The sequence below is a fragment of the Myotis daubentonii genome, chromosome X, assembly GCF_963259705.1.
Source record: "Myotis daubentonii chromosome X, mMyoDau2.1, whole genome shotgun sequence".
NCBI classification, from domain to species: Eukaryota; Metazoa; Chordata; class Mammalia; order Chiroptera; family Vespertilionidae; genus Myotis; species Myotis daubentonii.
This window is the reverse complement of record NC_081861.1, coordinates 65,803,716-65,818,293: the sequence shown is the minus strand read 5'-3', so window position 1 is coordinate 65,818,293 and position 14,578 is coordinate 65,803,716. Positions and strand designations below refer to the sequence as shown.

The 14,578-nt window shown below is 50.2% G+C and overlaps 1 pseudogene; it reads left to right on the top strand.

Moving 5' to 3' along the window:
- The first annotated feature begins 6,495 nt into the window (after positions 1–6,495).
- Positions 6,496–8,769, top strand: LOC132224586 (pleckstrin homology domain-containing family G member 5-like; annotated as a pseudogene).
- Positions 8,770–14,578: the final 5,809 nt, after the last annotated feature.

Genomic DNA, 14,578 nt, shown 5'->3' with positions numbered 1-14,578 from the left:
GCTATTTGCTAGAGAAACAAGCTTAATATGTTTAAGACAATATTGAATGTTTATGCTGTTTTTTAATATTTAAACAATCAAACTAAGTATTATTTTAAGGTTCTTGCTTATTTCACAAACTATTATAATACTAGAGGCCTGGTGCATGAAATTCATGCATGGGGATGGGGTGCCTCAGCTGGGCCTGCAACCTCTTCCAATCTGGGACCCCTCGTGGGACATCCCTCTCACAATCTGGGACCACTGGCTCCTAACCATTCGCCTGCCTGCCTGATCACCCCTAACCACTATGCCTGCCAGCTTGATTGCCCCAACTGCTTGCCTGCCTGCCTGATCACCCCTAACCACTTGCCTGCCTGCCTGATCACCTCTAACTGCTCTCCTGCCTGCCTGATCACCCCTAACCACTTCTGCCTTGGCACCTGCCACCACAGCTTCTACAGGAAGGACATTCGGAATGATATCCAGAAGATCGTTTCACTGTCTGGTCTAATTAGCATATTATGCTTTTATAATTATGGATTTTCCCTTCAGCATCTTTAGTAAAAGCCAACACTTTCAACATATGAAAACATTCTATGGAGTCAGTCTATAATTATCAAAGAGATAATTCAACTGTACCTAGACAATTTGAAAAATTATTTGTAATGAATATATATTTTCTACACTACAATTGATTTAACTATAAGTATCAACAATTCAATGTGAAAGTAATAAGGTCTGCTCTTCCAAGAGGGAAGATCATCATTTATTACACACTTAAGAGTCAAATGCTGTACCAAGAATCTACATGCATTAACTAATTCATAGAGCAACCTCATACTATATTCTAATATCACAAATGACAAACAAATGAGTAAATAAGACCCAGAGTGGTTAAGTGACTTTCTCAAATTACTTGCACATCAAATAAGTGGCAGAGCTAGGATATAACCAGGCATTTTGGTTTAAGTGCCATGTTCTCAGACTATATTCTAAGGTCAACAGGTACTAATAATGTTCAAGTTTTTTATTTTTTTAGGTACAAAAAAACTGTCAACATCTACAAACCTATTTATGTTATTGTCAGATCTTATATTGTCTAAGGATTTATCTTATTTTCCAATAAGAAACATTTTTTTTGTTAGAATATACTAGCTATTTCCTCTGGTTCACATACCACCACAATGGTTTTCAGTGGTTTCCAATTCTGATGGCAAATCAGGCTCATCTGTAAAATTTTATAAAGCTATATAGAATCAAGCCTATCAGAATTTCTAAGGTTGAGGTCCTGGTGTTTTAGACCCCAAAGCCTTTTAATTGAGTTCAAAGTATACCCCCTTAAATAGCTTACATATCTAACAAGGAAGCTTTAATCCATACAAGTGGTGGCATTACTCTGTTGGCAATGGACTAAAAAATATTCCTTTTTTCCACATAAAAAAAGGTGATAGAGACAGCTATCCCTTCTCTCCTTCTGAGAGAGTCACCTGGAAAAAGGGATAGGGAGCATTCTGGGTTCTTACTTTAACCATTTGTTACTTAAATACATCTCTCTAGGAAATCAGTTCTTAAAATGTAAAATCTTAGGAATATAGTATTCCAAATTTCTTTGGTAGTATTTGGTTTATGCAATCACCTTTTTCATTAATTTGGGTGCCTATCTAGTAATGAAACCATTTAGCTCATGGGGAGATAAGAGAATCTTTATTACCTTTTGGTTGAAAGCAATTAGCACCACTATTATGAAAACAAAATGGCTGCAGATCTAATCCTAAAGCAATGTAAAAAGCAAATGAACACATCTCCACTCCAAATTCACATAAAAAACAAACAGACAAACAAGAAAAACATGTCACAAACTTAAATCTCCCTCACAGCATGGGCAAAAATCAATTTGAAATGGTTTATAGACCTAAATGTGAATGATTGAAAAATGAACTTCTGATGAAAACAGAGGATAATATATTCATAATTTGACAGTAAGCAAATGTTTCTAAAATAAGAACCAGAAAAAGGAAGCATATGTACTACTCTGTAATATTTTAAGCAATCTACACTAATAAAAGAGAAACATGGTAATTGGCGTACAACCGCTACCCTTTTCATTGGCTAATCAGCGAGATATGCAAATTAACTGTCAGCCAAGATGGCGGCTGGCAGCCAGGCAGCTTGAAACTAACATGAGGCTTGGTTGCCTCACTGACGGAGGAAACCAACGTTCCCCGCCTGCAGCTGCAGGCCTCTGAGCAGGCAGTTTAAGAAACTCTGTAACAAATACCACCGGACTTCAGCCAGCAGAATCGCAACATTGTAAGCAAAGGCCAGAAACATACTTTCAGCCGCGGAGGCCTAAGAGCTGGAGCCAAGCCTCAAAGCTAAAGCTGGCCCAGAATAAAAAAGAAAAAGAAGAAAAGGAGCAGTTGGGAGGTTCAGTCACCCCCAGCCTGAAAACAGCCCTCAGCAACCTCACCCAGACTGGCCAGGCACCCCAGTGGGGACCCCCACCCTTAAGCATGTGTGACCAGCTGCAAACAGCCCTCAGCCCCTCACCCAGACTGGCCAGGAACACCAGTGGGGATCCCCACCCTGAAGGGTGTCTGACCAGCTGCAAACAGCCATCATCCCCTCACCAAGGCTGGACAGGCACCCCAGTGGGGACCCCCACCCTGATCCAGGACACCCTTCAGGGCAAACCAGCCAGCCCCACCCATGCACCAGGCCTCTATCCTATATAGTAAAAGGGTAATATGCCTCCCAGCACTGGGATCAGCGGAGCCATGAGGCCTCCCGGCACCGGGATAAGCGTGACAGGGGGCAGCGCCCAAACCCCCTGATCACCCTGTGGCTCTGTGTGTGACAGGGGATGGGGCCACAACCTCCCTATCCACCCTGCTCTGTTCGTGACAGGGGAAGGCGCCCCAACCCCCTGATCAGCCCTGCTCTGTGCCTGATGGGGGGAGCTCCCCAACCCCTCCCCCCCATGGGCCCTGCTCTGTGTGTGACGGGGTAGAGACATAACCTCCCCATTGGCCCTGCCCTGAGTGTGAGAGTGGCGGCACCCCAATCCCCTGATCAGCCCTGCTCTGTGGGTGATAGAGGGTGGTGCCCCAACCCCCTGATGGGCCCTGCTCTGTGTGTGACAGGGTACAGAGCCCCAACCCCCTGATTGGCCCTGCTCTGAGCATGACCAAGGGTGGTGCTGCAACCTCCCCATCGATACTGCCTTGGGTGTGACAGGGGATGGTGCCCCAACCCCCCAATCGACCCTACCTTGAGTGTGACTGAGGGTGGCATCACAACCTCCCAATCCACCCTGCTATGTGCATGACAGGGGGCGGCGCCCCAACTCCCCAATCGGCCCTGCTCCGAACCCGACCAGGGGCTGCACCTAGGGATTGGGCCTGCCCTCTGCCACCCGGTAGCAGGCCTAAGCCAGCAGGTCATTATCTTCCGAGGGGTCCCAGACCTCGAGAGGGCACAGGCCGGGCTGAGGGACCCCCCCGAGTGCACACATTTTTGTGCACCGGGCCTCTAGTCCTATCTAATAAAAGAGAAACATGGTAATTATCCGTACCTCCGCTACCCTTCCCATTGGCTAATCAGGGTGATATGCAAATTAACTGCCAGCCAAGATCGCGGCCAGCAGCCAGGCAGCTTGAAGCGAAGATGAGGCTTGCTTGCTTCAGTGACTGAGGACTCCAACGTTCCCTGCCTGCCGCTGCTGGCCTCTCAGCTTGCAGTTTGAAACAGTGTTTCAATTATAGACCCAAACAAACCCCAGAAATCTGCTTACAGCAGCAGAGGCCTAAGAGCTGGAGCCAAGCCTCAGAGCTAAAGCTAGCCCAGAATAAAAAAAACAACAAGAAAACAAGGAGCGGTTGGGAGCTTCAGTCACCTGCCAGCCTGAAAACATCCCTCATCCCCTCACCCAGACTGGCCAGGCACCCCAGTGGGGACCCCCACCCTGAAGGGTGTGTGACCAGCTGCAAACAGCCATCATCCCCTCACCCAGGCTGGACAGGCACCCCAGTGGGGACCCCCACCCTGATCCAGGACACCCTTCAGGGCAAACCAGCCGGCCTGCACCCGTGCACCAGGCCTCTATCCTATATAGTAAAAGGGTAATATGCCTCCTAGCACCGGGATCAGCGGAGACTCGAGGCCTCCCGGCACTGGGATCAGTGTGACAGGGGGCAGCGCCCAAACCCCCAGATCCCCCTGTGGCTCTGTGTGTGACAGGGGGTGGGGCCACAACCTCCCTATCCACCCTGCTCTGTTTGTGACAGGGGAAGGCGCCCCAACCCCCTGATCAGCCCTGCTCTGTGCCTGGTAGGGGGGAGCTCCCCAACCCCCTGATCGCCCTGCGGCTCTGTGTGTGACAGGGTGTAGCGCCCTAACCCCCTGATCAGCCCTGCTCTGTGTGTGACAGGGTAGAGCCATAACCTCCCCATCAGCCCTGCCCTGAGTGTGGCAGTGGCAGTGCCCCAACCTCCTGATTGGCCCTGCTCTGTGGGTGATAGAGGGCAGTGACCCAACCACCCCCCATGTGCCCTGCTGTTTGTGTGATGGGGTAGAGCCATAACCTCCCCATCGGCCCTGCCCTGGTGTGACAGGGTGTGGTGCCCCAAACCCTGATCCGCCCTGCTCTGTGTGTGACAAGGGGCAGTGCCCCAACTCCCCTATCGGCCCTACTCTGTGAGTGACAGGGGGGAGCTCCTCCACCCCCTGATCGGCCCTGCTCTGTACGTGACAGGGTACGGAGCCCCAACTGCCCTGATGGTCCCTGCTCTGTGCACCACAGTGGGCAGCGACCCAACCCCCTGATTGGCCCTGCTCTGTGTGTGACAGGGGGTTGTGCCACAACCTCCCCATTGACCCTGCCTTGAGTGTGACAGGGGGCGGTGCCCCAACCCCCCAATCGGCCCTACCCTGAACGTGACTGAGGGTGGCATCTCAACCTCCCAATCCGCCCTGCTCTGTGCATGACAGGGGGCGGCACCCCAACTCCCCAATCAGCCCTGCTCTGAGCCCGACCAGGGGCTGCACCTAGGGATTAGGCCTGCCCTCTGCCACCAGGAAGCAGGCCTAAGCCAGCAGGTCGTTATCTCCCGAGGGGTCTCAGACTGCGAGGGGGCACAGGCCGGGCTGAGGGACCCCCCCCCTCCTCACGAAGTGCACAAATTTTTGTGCGTCGGGCCTCTAGTCCTATCTAATAATAGAGAAACATAGTAATTAACTGTAACTTCCCTACCCTTCCCATTGGCTAATCAGTGAGATATGCAAATTGACTGCCAACCAAGATGGCGAAGGCAGCCAGGCAGCTGAAGCGAACATGTGCTTGGTTGCCCCGGTGATGGAAGAAACCAAGGTTACCTGCCTGCCGCTGCTGGCCTCTGAGCTCCTGAAGCAACAGCTCCAAAAGATACAATGTTTCAATTATAGAAGCTAAAAGGTGATGGTTGATTTGCATACGCAGGCTCCAAGCGGTGGAGCGAAGCCAAACAGAAGTGAAGCCCCAGAGCAGTTAGGCCTCAGGGCTCCGGGATCAGCAGAGCCGAGAGGCCTCCCAGCCCCAGGATCAGCGGAGCAGAGAGGCCTCCCGGCCCTGGGATCACAGAAGCCTGATGGAAGCCCTGTGTGTTTATGCACCCTCGGGTTGCAGAGGTCCTGTCCTAGGCAGAGGCAGATGGTGCAACTTCAGACTCTGAGAAGCGGCCTGGGGGCTGGAAGGCGGCTCCTCTGACCTCAGTGCTGGAGTCCCGCCCCTCCACCAGGAGAGGAGCAGAGAAAGGCAGGAGCCTCCCTCAGGGTGACCCGAAACCCCCACCCACACCAGGCAGGTTGCTGGGACTGTGCTTGGAGGACTCACCTCCAAGCCCAGCTGGTGGCCCTGCCGCAGCCATGGCACTCCTGGGTTCAGGCCCCAGCGGGACATGGGGTGGTGGGGGCAGGGCGGTGAGTCCTGGGCTCCTCCTAGCCTGCCTTCTGCGGCCTCCTTCTGCTTCAGGGCCTCACCCTCCGCAGCCTCCTCCTCCCCAGCGCCCAGAGCAGCAGACCCACTGAGGGCGCTCCCCGCTGGCTGAGGGGGTGAATGGAGCAGCGGGGACTCCCGGGTGAAGAGTCGCCCTGGGGAGGAGTCCAGACACTTGCACACCCTGCTCCTGGAGCGCTGCCCAGGCCCTGAGTGCAGCGTGGAGCCACGCAGGCCTGGAGGGCACGGGTGGGGGCAGGTGCATATGCACTTGGTGCAGTGGGACATGCTGGGGAGCCGCCTGCCTTCCGGGGCCTCCTCCTGCTTCAGGGCCTTGCACTCCTGGGTGCAGGCCCCAGCGGGATGAGGGGTGGTGGCGGGGGTACAATGCGTCCTGGGCTCCTCACCTGCCTTCCGCGGCCTCCTCCAGCTTCAGGGCCTCGCCATCCGCGGTCTCCTCCTCCCCAGCGCCCAGAGCAGCAGACCCACTGAGGGCGCTCCCAACTGGCTGAGGGGGTGAATGGAGCGGCGGGGACTTCAGGATGAAGGGTCACCTTGGGGAGGAGTCCGGACACCTGCACGCCAGTCTCCTGTTCAGCGACATCCCCGAGATCGCCCATCTGCACCTCGGGCTGTGGGGCAGAGTGATGGCGCTGATGGTGGAGAAGGCGCTGCGCACGCGGGGGCTGCTGCAGCCCGGGACCTCCTCAAAGGCTTCGAGATGTTGGGCTCCCTCTTCAAGCCCTACATCCGGTCCTGCATGGAGGAGGAGGGCTGCATGGAGTACATGAGCAGCCTGCTGCCCGACAACGCCCTCTTCCCGGCCTACATGACGTGGGCCGAGAAGCACCAGCAGTGCCAGCGGCTGAAGCTGAGCGACATGCTCGCCAAGCCCCACCAGCGGCTCACCCAGTACCCGCTGCTGCTCAAGTCAGTGCTGAGGACTAGCCACGTGCCAAGGAGGCCGTCATCTCCATGATCAGCTCCGTGGAGCCCTTCATCCACCACCTGAACACATGCATGTGGCAGCGACAGGAGCGGCAGCAGCTGGCGGCCGTGGTGAGCCGCATGGACGCCTACGAGGTGGTGGAGGGTAGCAACGACGAGGCGGACAAGCTCCTGAAGGAATTTCTGCACCTGGACCTGACCGCGCCCATCCCTGTGCCTCCCCGGAGGAGACGCGTCAGCTGCTGTTGGAGGGCAGCTTGAGGATGAAGGAGGGAAAGGACAGCAAGATGGATGTGTACTGCTTCCTCTTCACGGACCTGCTCTCAGTGACCAAGGCAGTGAAGAAGGCTGAGGGGACCAGGGTCATCAGGCCACCGCTGCTGGTGGACAAGATCGTGTGCCGGGAGCTGTGGGACCCTGGCTCCTTCCTCCTCATCTACCGGAACGAGTTCCACAGCGCCGTGGGGCCTACACGTTCCAGGCCAGCGGGCAGGCTCTGTGCCTGGGCTGGGTGGACTCCATTTACAATGCCCAGAACCAGTTGCAGCAGCTGCGTGCGCAGGAGCACTCAGGCAGCCAGCAGCACCTGCAGAGCCTGGAGGAGGAAGAGGAAGAGGAGGGTGGGGAGAGTAGCACTTCTGTCGCCAGCTCCTCCACCATCCTGCGCAAAAGCAGCAACATCCTGGACTCCCAGCACTGCTCCTCAGACGGCTCCACAGGACCCTGGCCATGGTGGTGCTGGAGCCCGGGGAGACACTCTCCTCTCCCGAGTTCGAGGGCGGCCCCTTCAGCTCCCAGTCGGTCGAGATGTCCCTCAGTACCACCGCCTCATCTGTCACACCGACCAGCAAACTGCTGGCCCTGGGCCCCGGGGTTGGCAGCTCCTGCTCCATGGACTCCGCCTATGGCACCCTCTCCCCCACCTCCTTGCAAGACTTTGCGACCCCAGCCCCTGTGGTGGAGCCAGCGTCCCGGCCCCTAGATTCACCACAGGCCCCTTCACCCCCGCCCTGGGCCCGCCTCTGCCGCCGCACCCCTGTCCAGCTGCTGCCCCGCCTGCCCCACCTGCTCAAGTCCAAATCTGAGGCCAGCCTCCTGCAACTGCTGGCAGGGGCCGCCACCCAGGGGGCGCCCCCAGCCCCCAGCCCCCAGCCCCCAGCCACAGCCTGTTGGAACTCTGCTTGGCTGCCACAGCCACCGGCACTAGGACTCGGGGCTCCCCTCACGAAGCTGGGCCCCGCTGGAATTTTGGGAGCTCACCAAGCCCTGGCAGTGCCTCCCAGCTATCAGAGATGGAGGTCAGGACCACCTGCCTGGCGGGGGAGCCCAAAGGCCCGCCAGGAGGAGCAGAGAGCTGCCCTCAGGGACCTCCTCCAAGGTCCAGCCTGAGCCGCCCCCGCCACCCCATCTCTGCCCAGCACAGGAAGCTGACGCTGGCCCAGATCTACCGCATCAGGACCACCCTGCTGTTTAACTCCCAGGCCCTGAGCACAGCGTGGAGCCGCCATGCCTGGAGGGTGCGGTGGCGGGGGGGAGGGGTGGGGGCGGGCGCACGTGCACCTGGTGCAGCGGGACTTGCTGGGGAGCCGCCCGCCTTCCTGGGCAGGCCTCAGGCCCTGCTGCGCCCAACTTGGAAGGGCCCTGAAGGCTGCCCTGAAAGCCACACAAAGACAACCTGCTGCTGGAGGGCAGGCATGCAGTGCTCTGGGAAGATGCCTGAGGTAGGAAAGGAAGGTCATGGAAGGCAACAATTGCAAGCGGAGATCCCAAAGGCTCTGAAAGCAGAGGACCAGCTCCTTGCAGACCTGAACTCCTTGTGGGCCTCTTTCTCGGCCCTGTGGAAGCGGTGCAGACACAGGAGGAGGTGATGGACCGGGGCTGCGCTCAAGGAAGACTCGGAGGAAGCAATGTGTGGACAGGGCCAGGCGGAGCAGGCAGGCCTGTGCGGAGCCCGCTGGAGCGCAGCCAGACCCCAAGGCGGCCACCAAGCCAGGCCCCAGGGAGAAGCGAGCAGATGCCACTCCACTCGCTGGAGAAGACCATTGAGCAGAAAACTAAAGAAACCGATTTTACATCATTTCCCAGGTGGAGAACAGTTGGCATGTAAGCCCCTGACCAGTGCCCAGCCTCTCCTCTGTCTGTCTCTCTCACTCTTAGGTACCATGTTCTTTGTTCTCTCTTAACTGCAACTCATTTTTAAACTAGATTGCTTTTAAAAGAAGACTAAATAAAGTTTCCCTTAAGTTATTTAGACGGTGCTGGGGCTGCTGGGGGCCTGATTACAGACACAAACACACAGGGGAGCCCGGCACCCAGCAGCCCCAAGCCCCACTGAGGTGGTGCTGGGGCTGCTGGGGGCTTGATCAGAGACACAAACAAGCAGGCCAGGCACCCAGCAGCCCCAAGGCACACTGAGGCAGGGTTGGGGCTGCTGAGGGCTTGATCGGAGACACAAACAAGTAGGCCCGGCACCCAGCAGCCCAGGCACAGAGGACCCAAAACCCACCGTCACGGAGCTGGGGATGCTGGGGGCAGAATCAGAGACACAAACCTGCAGGCTCGGCACCCAGCAGCCCAAAGTCCCGCCATCATTGTTGCATCTGGAGCTCAGAGCTGGGCTGCGGCAGGCAGGGAACCTTGCCTTCCTCCGTCACTAGAGCAAGCAAGCCTCATGTTCGCTTCAGCTGCGTGGCTGCCGGCTGCCATTTTTGTTGACAGTTAATTTGCATATCCTGATGATTAGCCAATGGGAAGGGTAGCAAAGTTAGGGTTAATTACAATGTTTCTCTATTATTAGATAGGATATATATATATATATAATTTTTTAACAAAAAGATGTTTAGATTAGTAAGAGTTAAGACTAGGGAACCTGGAAACAAGGGATCTCAAGCAGCATGACTGCGTGAATTCAGACAAGCACTGCTTCTTCTCACGGAAAGGTTAGCCTTCCCCTAAGGGTGTGGTTTGCAATTCGGGTTGGAGAGAGGACCGTGCGGGGCGAAATCTGCACCCAACAGAGTCCGCAGCTGTTGGGACCAGCGAGACCTGCAAGTGGGGAAGGGGCCCCACAGGGCTGCTGGCAGAAGGGAACGCTAAAAATAAGGCCATAGCTGGACTGGATGTAAAAAAGCAGCCTCGGTTTTTGCCAGTGTGCCGGCTGCTTGGTGCCAGGGGCGAGTGGGCGCACGGAGACTGTGCACAGACCTGGAAGGTGGAGGCTAGCAAATTTGCACAACCTATCAGGCTCTTGTTACAGTTCCCCTTAGATCCGTGTGTTTGATTATTAAACCCAGTGCATGGGATTCCCCAGTTGGGGTCATTTGCAGAGCCTGTAGGAGAAAGTTCTTTTTGGGGAGCCTGGGAAACAGAACGGGCAGTAAGGATTAAAGAACCAGCTCTGGGCAGTAGACTTTCCCAAACCAGTTTCGAGTACCATAGAGAAAAAAAATGCTACTGATAGAGAGGACTTATAGCCTGGGAGGTCAACCCAGACACACTGCCACCTAGAGGCAGAGCCACGAACTGTCTCTTCTGTAAATACAAATAAAGGCAGTCTGGTAAACAAATACAACCTGCCTTAAAATCAGGACTGTGGTTTACAGCACGGAGGGACAGTGTAACGTAGGGAAATTCAACACTCTCCTGAATGCCTGGCAGGACTAAGGCATGTCAAAAATAAGAGTAGAAGATCTGAAGCACCTTCACTACTGCATATTTTTATATATATTTTTTTAATTCTTTATTCACCATTTCATTAAGAACCTATTTTATTATTATTTTTTTAATCACCTGATTTTACCTTTTTAATTACTACATTTTTTAACCAGTATTATTGCTATCATTTTACCATTTTTTCAAGTGTCATTTTATTTATTTATTTATTTTCTTCTTTATTTTATTTTGGGATGAGTGTTCTACATTCTATCTTCATCGTTTCTTTAGCATCATTTCTCTCTATCCCACCTTTACCCTTAAGCCAAAACTCTCTTCCTCACTTTTCCTCTTTTGTTGTCCTGTTTCTCTTACCCTATTCCTGCTTTAGATTTTCGCTATTCTTTCTTTTTACCCACTCTCTAAATTTCACCCTACTTATATATCTAATTTCCAATCCCTTGCTCTAAATCCATATACACCTCTCTCTTATCTTTCTTCACTATCCAATTTTCTCTCTCTCTCTCTCTGTCGTTTTGCTAGTGTTTGCTTGATTTTGAGTATATTAGTTTTTTTTATGCTTGTTTGGGAAATTGTTTTGTTTTTCATTTTCATTTTTCTGTTTTGCTTATTTTTTCTTTCTCTGGTTATTTTTGTGCTTCTGTTTTCCCTTGCCTCGCTTGATATTAGTGGTTGTTTGTAGTTTGCATTAATCTCCAGGGATCTGCTGCTGGAATTCATTGAGATTAGTTGCAGTTCTATTAGAATTTTCTCCCCATACAAATAGCCTCTTCCCCATCTCTATTTCATTCTCTCTCTTACTTTTTTTCTTTTTCCTTCTCTCCCTTTTTCCAATCTCATTTTGGCACTCCTTTTTGTTTTTTCTTTTTCTCTTTAATCTTTTTCTCTTTTTTCTTCTTTATCCCCTAATTCTCTTCGCTTGGGTGGTCACCTTTATTTGGGGTTATTAATATCGTGAATACATTTATGTTCAGTGCTTTGCATGTTGTGCCTTGTTGTGTTGTATTTTGTGCCTTTAAATCAACACAGCAGAGAGAGAACTGCATAACCAAACACCTGGAGAAGAGAGATCATGGTGAAACAAAGAACCAACCCACATATGGAAGAAAAACAGGCATCATCAGAAAAGGAAGTAAACGAAATGGAGGCAATGGAGGCAAGCAACTGGTCAGAGAAAGAATTCAGAGAAATGGCCATAAGGTGGATGAAAAGAATGGAAGACAAATTCAACAATATGTGTAGGAACCAAGAGGAAATGAAGAAAAACCAAGAAGAAATGAAAAATGACATCACTGCTATAAAGAACTCAATAGAAAGCATCAACAGTAGACTAGAAGAAGAAGAGGACCGCATCAGCGAGCTAGAAGACAAGGTAGGAAAAAATACCCAAACAGAACAGCTTCTAGAAAAAAAAAAATTAAAAAGCAGGAGGAGAGCCTAAGAGAACTCTGGGACAACGCTAAATGAAACAACATCCAAATAGTAGGGGTGCCAGAAGGAGAGGAAACTGAGCAAGGAATAGAAAACCTGTTTGAAAAAATAGTAACAGAAAATTTCCCTGATATAGGGAAGAAAAAACTCACACAAAGCCAAGAAGCTCACAGAGTCCCAAACAAAATGAACCTGAAAAAACCGATGCCAAGGCACATAATAATTAAATTGGCAAACACCAACGACAAAGCAAGAATCTTAAAAGCAGCCAGAGAGAGACAGAAAGTTACCTATAAAGGATCCGCCATCAGACTAGCGACTGATTTCTCAACAGAAACACATCAGGCAAGAAGGAAATGGAATGAAATATACAAAGTCATGCAAAGGAAGGGTCTGAATCTAAGAATACTGTACACAGCGAGGCTATCAATCAAAATTGAGGATCATCAGGAGCTTCACATACAAAAATGGTCTACGGGAGTTTATTACAACCAAGCCAGCAATGCAAGAAATGCTAAAGGGTCTGCTGTAAATAGAAAAAATAGGAAACAAAGAAGGATCGCAGCAGTAAAGAACAAAAATGGCGACTAACAAGTTTCTATCAATAATAACTTTAAATGTAAATGGATTAAATTCCCCAGTCAAAAGGCATAGGGTAAATGAGTGGATAAGAAAACATGACCCATATATCTGCTGTCTACAGGAAACCCATCTCAGAAAAAAAGACGCACACAGACTGATGGTGAAGGGATGGAAAAAAGGTTTTTCAGGCCAATGGAAGTGAAAAAAAAGCTGGGGTAGCAATACTTATATCTGACAAATTAGATCTCATAGTGAAGGACATAAAAAGAGATAAAAAAGGCCACTTCATAATACTAAAGGGAGCAGTCCAACAAGAAGAAATAACTCTGGTAAATGTATATGCACCCAATATAGGAGCACCCAAATACGTAAGAAATCTTCTGGAGGAGATCAAGGGAGAGATTGACAGCAATACAATCATAGTAGGGGACCTTAACACCCCATTATCACCACTGGACAAATCCTCTAAACAGAAACTCAGCAAAGAAACATCACTCCTAAATGACTCACTAGATCAGATGGAATTAATTGACATCTTCAGAAAATTTCACCCAAAGCCACAGAATATACATTCTCCTCAAGTGCACATTTGTCATCTTCAAAGATAGACCATATATTGGGTCACAGACAAAGTCTCTTCAAATTCAAGAAAATTGAAATCATATCAAGCATCTTCTCAAACCACAAAGGCATAAAACTGGAAATCAACTACAACAAAAACAATCCAGAAAAATCAAACACATGGAGAATAAATAGCATGCTATTAAACAACGACTGGGTTACCAGTGAGATCAAAGAAGAAATAAAAAACATCATGGCAACAAATGACAATGAAAACACAATAATACAAGACCTATGGGACACAGCAAAAGCAGTCTTGAGAGGGAAGTTCATAGCTCTACAAACCTACTGGAAGAAACAAGAAACAATGAGAATAAATGACCTAACTCTACAACTCGAAGAGTTAGAAAGAGAGGAACAAAAAAAGCCCACTGTAAGCAGAAGGAAGGAAATAACAAAAATCAGAGTGGAGATACATGACATAGAGACCAAAAAAGAAAAAATACAAAAGATCAACAAAACCAAGAGCTGGTTCTTTGAAAGGATAAACAAGATTGATACACCTCTAACCAGGCTCACCAAGAAACAAAGAGAGAGGACCCAAATAAACAAAATCAGAAATGAAAGAGGAGAAATAACAACATACCCCATAGAAATACAAAGGATTGTTAGAAAATACTATGAACAACTCTACTCCAACACACTAGACAACCTGGAGGAAATGGACATATTCCTAGAAAAATACAACCTTCCAAAACTTAACCAGGAAGAATCTAAAAATCTCAATAGGCCAATAACTGTGGAGGAAATCAAAGCAGTAATCAAAAAGCTTCCAGCAAACAAAAGCCCAGGGCCAGGTGGCTTCACAGGGGAGTTTTACCAAACATTCAAGGAAGACCTAAAACCTATCCTCCTCAGACTATGTCAAAAGATCCAAAAGGAAGGAACACTTCCCAGCTCATTCTATGAAGCCAACATCACCCTAATCCCAAAACCAGATAAAGACAATACAATGAAAGAGAATTATAGGCCAATATCCTTCATGAACATAGATGCCAAAATCCTCAGCAAAATCCTAGCAAATCGGATCCAGCAGTACATCAAAAAGAACATACACCATGACCAAGTAGGATTTATCCCAGGGATGCAAGGATGGTACAATATCCGCAAATCAATAAATTTGATACATCACATAAACAAATTGAGAGAAAAAAACCACATAGTCATATCAATTGATGCGGAAAAAGCATTTGACAAAATCCAACACTCTTTCTTGATAAAAACTCTCCTCAAGATAGGAATTGAGGGATCATACCTCAACATAATAAAAGCCATATATGACAAACCCACAGCCAACATCATAATCAATGGGCAAAAACTAAAACCGTTCCCCCTAAAAACAGGAACAAGACAGGGATGCCCCCTCTCACC